The following is a 6,670-nucleotide window of genomic DNA, read 5'->3' on the forward strand; positions in this document are numbered from 1 at the left end:
TTCCTTACGGCTGGGATTCTAGGGGATTCTCCAGACAGTGACCACAACAGTAAGGTGGGAGTTCCAGTTCAGGTAGGGCAATGGCGCTAACAAGGAGGAATGGTTCTCAACTGGCCACCCACAAGCAGTTTCCTTGAAATGTCCCAAAACTAAACGTTCCCCACAAAGAATCCACAAGAGTAAATAAACTGCTGAAGATCAAAAGCAACTGCAGTCTCCATTTAAAAAATCACTGACTTGAGTGCCAGAGATTCATCCTGGGATTCATCCTCCTTTTTATTGAGGAAGGCTTGGGAGTCATTCTCCTTTTTATAGAGGAGGAACGGGTGCTATCACAGGAGCACACACTTCGGGGGAAGCCTTCCTCATTGCGAACCCAGTCTCCTCAGTACTTGAAACGTATCTCTTCTGATTTGATCCTCTGGGGACATACAGAACAGATGGTTACCAGCCATCCTCCAAGAACCAACCTTCCCCATCACAAAAGATGCTAGCCAGCCAGGAGATGTTACTGGTTCAAATGCAAAGATATTCTGATAATATCAACAAGGCTTCAAATTCAAACGAGTTCCATGTGCAAGTCTGATTAAGTCATCTGTATTAAAGGTAGATCAATGAGGGGAGCCTCATGCTTAGACTCAGAACATGCAGCATTGAAACTTTTCATGTGATCAGGGAGGGCCAGGTAAAATCCTTGTCCTCCTGTTTCAAACCAGACAGTGGAGAAGGAGGCATGGGCCAACAGTCAGGACTTGTGCTCAAGGTCAAATACTCCCAAGCAGTCTCCATCTCTAGCCCAAGAGTGCCTCCTCCTTTCCCCAAGGTGCCCAACAGCAAAGTGGACAGAAAATTATCTTCTTTTTTTTTCTCTTCTACTTTCAAGTCACCAACTCTAATAATTTCTTATCAGTGAGTCCCTTGCTCCTGTCGAGATTAAAGTATGCATTCTGCAAGGTCTGGCTTATATCTCTCAGCTCAGGAAAGCAAAAACACTAAGGCAAAAGGGAAGGGAAGGGACACAGCAGGTACAGAACACACAACTCCCTCCTCTCCCTTTCCTTTCAGAACTCTGCTCCCATTGGAACTTCTAACTGCCACTTTCTAGCATTCAAGCTTGTTGTAAGGAGGAATTTCTCAGGGGAGTCTTGGAGGAGATCTGTCTGATATGGAGAATGGCACACACAAAGATCCCTTTGCAGATCCCCAGTTACAGAATCAGACCTTCAGCTAAGCAGATGCCATCAAAACAAAGCCACAGAGAGGGAGGATTGGAGAAAATAGCATTATGCCTATGAAAGTCTAGATGGTGTCCATATAAGCTACAAAAGGAAGGTTCGGTTCTGGCAATTCAATGAAACTCCATTAGGTAAGACACTTGCTTTGGGTTCTTTTAAATTTAAAACCAAATTATTTAAGCACTGTCAGAGATGTAAGAGCATCCTAGTGATAGCTGAACTCAAATTCAAAGATATGAATACAAAGAAAACTCATTCTATAGAAGAAATTATCATGCACACATATGCCCCACGTGCCATAGGTAAATGAAGGCAGGCTAATGATCAGAATATGGCAAAGGATGGTCATAGAATGACCAGTATTCAGACCCTGAAGTACAACAATACCAACCAACATTCTTTCTGAATAGCTGTCATCCCCAGACATCTGGCTTTGCCTTTGTCTGTACCCCAGGTAAAAGAGAGATGTCTAGCTATACTTGACAAAGGGAAAGTCTGAAGTCACCACAGAAACTGGTGCATCAGCTAAGAATATGGAGTCCTAGTCCTCTCGGTCCAAATTCTGAACCCCAAGACCTTTGGACAAGTCCACATTAGCTTTCAGGATAAACCTATAGGGAAAATGAGAGAGAGGGAGAGAGAGAGAGAGAGAGAGAGAGAGAGAGAGAGAGAGAGAGAGAGAGAGAGAGAAAGAGAGAGAGAGAGACAGAGAGCCTAGAGATGCTGATTCACCTCATGTGGAAAATCAAAGTCTTACTATTGCTAAGTGCACCAGAACTCAGCCCTGGGTCCTTTGGGGCAGTATAACAAGGTGATATGCAGTACTGATAAGGAACCTTGTCCATTTGTCCTCTCTGTCCATTCTATCACCTCAGTCCTCAGTGAAAACAATGAATTGGCTGACTGATAGTGATCTGCATTGCTATATGACTGACCCCCTGTGGGATATACAACAACCAACACTAAGCACAGGAACCTCATGGTCAGTGTTTCAAACAATTAGACCCAATAGCATCTACCTATCAAATTTGCACACTCCATCTAGCAACAGTCAGCCTAGTTAGGTTGACCTTCCATAAATAGTCATCCCTCTACACTGTTATCAGGATCCCCTTCTCCTTTTTAGATCCACACTCAGGGATCAAAGCTCTCTGGATATTCATTGGGACTCCTGAATACCTAATGTGAACTTTTAGTCTTTTATCATTCAACCTCTGAATACAGCTTTGCTATATTAGAGGGAAAAGTAAGCCCTGGTTGGATTATTTTCTTTTCTTTACAGTAAAATATAAATTGTTTTTGATCCACTAGATTCCTAGTGGGAAGGTAGACAGGAGACTTGAGATCCAGTCTCAGCCTCATAGCTGGAACCTTGTGTCAATGGGTGTGAAGTGTCCAGAGCCCCTGACCTAAGAACTTACCATATTTCAGAGAAATGGGCCCTGAAAGAGAGAGGAAGCTGAGGTCCAACAGAACCCAATGGATTCCCAGGGTACAGAGAAATGTAACAACATGTCCTTCCAGAGTAGATATACTCACATCTTAGAATCTTAATTTCTTGGTCTATAGATATAGGGAGTCAGATTGCTGAAAGGCTATAAATTGGCTTTATTCAGACCATTCATTTGGACAGTTTGACTTTGAACAGTCAGTTGTCCAAAGGCCAGGCCACTCTAATTGCTGGATTGGAACAGCATGTTGTTTACCTGCCTACTCTCTGTAGGATTTGAGTTTGTGATTCCCCCAACATGGAAAATCTCTAAACCCTTTTCCAGCTTCAGCATCAGTAAGAAGTGATTGATGAAGCCAGTCATGGCAGTCACAGTAGCTCCTGTCCATAACCTTAGTACTCAAAAGACCAAGAATTTGAGGCCAGCCTGAGCTATGGAGTCAGACCTTGTCTCAAAAAACCAAACCAAAACAAACAAAAACAACAAAGTGAGAAAACAAAATCAAAACAAACAAAGAGGCAGATGGAAAAGCTCTCAAATAAGCCAAGAGGTTCATCCTAAAACAGGAGCTTCTAGGGTTCCTTCAGTCCCAATGGGAAGGTGAAATCTGTTGGCCTCAATTTCTCTGCCTTTCTAGTCTGGCTCTTATAATAAGGCAACTCTTCCCATCAGGCCCTTATCCTATCAGATCTTCCTTATAAGCAGGTAGCTGGTGAGGTGCTAGTACCCCTCTCTCAGGCCCAGCTCTACTCCGTCCGAGTCACCAAGCTTTCTTTAGCTCCTCTTCTCCCAGGGTGTCCTGAGATCATCACTGGATACCAAGCCTTTCTGGGTAGAAGCTCTGCCCTGTACCTCATGACTTTTATCAACACCTAGCATCTATTGCACATCCTAGGTGCTTTAAAAAATGCTTGAGGCCCACAGTGACAGTGGTGGCTGTTGTGAGCTCTAGAGGAGGAAAGTCTAGCATTCAAAGATCTGCCATTCCTTCCCAAACTGGTGGTGGTAGCTAGTGAGACGTAGAAAGGATACACACACACACACACACACACACACACACACACACACACCTTTCTTGACTTGTCACAGTGCAAGTGCCCCCTTCCTCCTGAATGGCTTCCTCTAAAGCCGGGAAGGGTTTTCACTGCCTAGGAATGACCAAGGCAAGTTCTAGTGTTCTTGTCTCTCTTTCCCTCTCTCCCTCTAACTCTCTTTCTCTCTCATCACATCACCATCATCCTTCCTCCTGCACTGGGAAGAATCTAGATTTGGAGCACAGTGGTCTCTTTCCAAGCTTCTTAACCTGTTCTATTTCTCCCCTACTTTGAGGTCCCATTCTAAGCTTCTAGTTCTCCTCTGCCCCTTCCTCAAGGTCATCTGTCCCAGCTCAGGAAAGGCGAGAGGCCACTTCTAAATGCCAAGAAAAAAGGAAAGGAGGCGGGGGGGGAAGAAAAAAGAACGGGAAGAGATGGGCTAAAAGATAGCGGGAAGTGAGAATGGTGAGGATGGTGGAACAGCACAGGCAGAATGAGGCCCAAGTTGGTGCTCTGGCGAAGGTGCGGGCGGAAGGGCTGAGAAACGTGAAAGGAGGCTGAGTTCGCTTGAGGGTGGAGGAAACAGATTGGGGTTGGGACCGGAGAAAGTAGGGAACTGGTAGGTTCCAGACACAAGCAAGCTTCCAAACCTCCAATTCTATTTGTTTGGCAGACAGGGGGCAGCTCCCGGCTGCCCAGATGCGCACAGCAGGCTCCCTCCCTTTCCCACAATGGGAAGCCTGGACAGGACCGCAGGCTGGGGGGCGAGGTCCCACGCCTGCCAGGTGCAGCGGCGCCAGGTCACTGAGAACCAGGCCCTAGTGAGCAGATGAGGAGGGGCGAGATCGGCGCTTCAGGTGGTCCTCTTGGTTCGTTAAAGTTTTGGGCAGACGACAGAACCCGCTATCTTTGGCAGGTGCACTCCAGCCTCACCTTCTTTCTCCGCGGCTCGGGCGATCACTTGTCCGCCTAGCTCCCTCCAGCTTCGGTCCTGGATCCCCTTCACTGTCCGCATCGCTCGCAGTACCCGAGCGCCCCCCGCTCCCTCCCTCCGCGCTGGATCTCCCGCACGACGTGAGCGGAAAGTGAATCGGCAGCCCCAACCACAAAGACAAATTACCATGAGAAAAATAAATCTGGAAATCGCCATTCGCATCCCGGGTTCCCGCCGCCGCACCCTCTACACTGGCGGAGGCGGGAACCAGCGGCCCCGGGACTGCCCATCCAGGGCCTGAAAGACAGAGTTTGGGCACCAAAGGGCCCAGTTGAGGCGGGGATTTCCTAAGTGGGGGGTCTGGGAAGAATCGGTGAGGACCGGGTTGGCGGCGACGGCGCCGGGAGGTTCCCGCGCGGGAGATTTCACACTCCGGGCCGGCCACGCGTTCCCACGCGCCTCGCCGCCCGCACTCTGCCTCTACCCCGCTGACCCTATCGCGGTTTCCAGAGCCTCCATCTCGGCCCATTTTCTGCTCCTTTACTCCGTTCCCTCCGAGTGGCTCATTCATCTGTCCCTCTCCTCCAGGCCCGGGTCCTGGGTCCCCACCGCGGTTGCAACCCAGACGCACGGATTGCAGCGGGGTGGAACCAGAATCCGGAGCGTGCGGGTGGCAGGAAAGCAGCAGCGCAGAGGGCGCCCAAGTCCAGGTGGCAACCGACAGCGTAGAAGCCGGGGGACACCCCCCCCCGTCCCCTGCAGTCTCCCGACCTAAGTCCAACTTACCAGCGTCCCCAGACTCCCACCCCTCCACCCATCCGAGTTGCTGAAGTTTGCAACTTACAGCCCCAGCCCTCGCGGGGAAAGCTCGAAAGCTCCCAGGACTCACCTCCCGGCCAGCCGCACGCGCAGGTACCAGCCTCCCCGCGGCCCTTGGTTCCCAGAGCTACAGAGCGGCGGTGGAGAACCAGAGCTCCGGCGGCGGATCTGGGAATGGGGCGGCCGAACTGGAAGGGTCCCGGCCTCCGATCAGCGCTGCGCTGCAGTCCCCGATCCCGGCCGCGCCCGCCGCTCCAGCCGCTGCTGGATGCACGGCCGACTCGCCCGGCTTCGCGGAGCTTGGCTCCGGCACCAACCCGGGCGCTCCAACTATCTCCAGACCTGGCGCGCGGGAGAGAGCAGGGAGGAGGAGACCGAAGGAGCCAAGGAGGGAGGGAGGGGCAGTGGGGGAGGAGTTGGGAGCGCGAGGAGAGAAGGAGGGGAGCCGGAGCGAAAAGGAGGAGGGGGATAGAGAGGACCTGCAGCCACCCGCACTTCACCCGCCAGCCCCCTGACGCGCGCGAGAGCGCGAGGGGGCGCCCTGCATCCCCAAGTCTCCTCAGTCCGACTCCTGCCCCTGACCTCTGCCCTAGGTCCCCGAGCCCTTGACACCTTTTGCCACGTCCCACCTTACCGTGTTTGGTCATCCCCATCTCAAACCACCCTAATCCTTGGAGCCTAAAGAATGCCTTTCCCCCCACCACCTCTGGACTCCCCCAATTCCCCAGCCTTTTTAGCTAGAGAGGAACATTGTCCTGCCTGTGGATTTGAAATTTAAATGGAAAAGGGAGTGTGTACAAACCCTGGGAGATCTGTAATAAACTCCAGTGGTAGAGATGCTAGGCTACTGAGCTAGACCTGACTGGTTGCTGGTTAACCTCACAAGCCACACGACCTGGGAAGAACCTCTCCAAGCCTCAGTTTCCTCAGCTGTAAACTGGGGTTGGTGACGTGCACGCTACAGAATGGTGAATGATGAACTACCAGGGGATCCAGGGAGTGAAGCAGCATCAGGAACTTTGGGAAGACGTCCTGGGGATGCACGACCCGGGAGAGGGGGACCCTTAGCGCTAGCGCGCCGAGCCAGACAGAATTGTTTACAAGTTTAAGTGATCTAGTGTTTCTGGTGGCTCAGAGGCGGGAGGAAAAGCCATAGAGAGCAAGCCTCGAATCCCAACTGCCTGGGCTTGCGCTTAA

The 6,670-nt window shown here is 51.0% G+C and overlaps 1 protein-coding gene across 5 annotated transcripts in view; it reads right to left on the bottom strand.

Moving 5' to 3' along the window:
- The window catches only part of Sema5b (semaphorin 5B), a 115,861-nt gene extending 110,016 nt beyond the window's left edge, over positions 1–5,845 (bottom strand). For 4 of the 5 annotated variants that reach the window (XM_029568229.1, XM_029568230.1, XM_029568228.1 and 1 more), the window contains exon 1: positions 5,544–5,662. The gene's annotated coding sequence lies outside the window, so the exon portion shown is untranslated. Of the gene's footprint in view, positions 1–5,543 lie in introns of all 5 variants that reach the window. The other variant, XM_008842952.2, reaches the window with a different exon arrangement.
- Between the last annotated feature and the right edge of the window lie 825 nt (positions 5,846–6,670).

This window comes from Nannospalax galili, unplaced genomic scaffold (assembly GCF_000622305.1).
Source record: "Nannospalax galili isolate Female #2095 unplaced genomic scaffold, S.galili_v1.0 scaffold18, whole genome shotgun sequence".
Classification (NCBI taxonomy): domain Eukaryota; kingdom Metazoa; phylum Chordata; class Mammalia; order Rodentia; family Spalacidae; genus Nannospalax; species Nannospalax galili.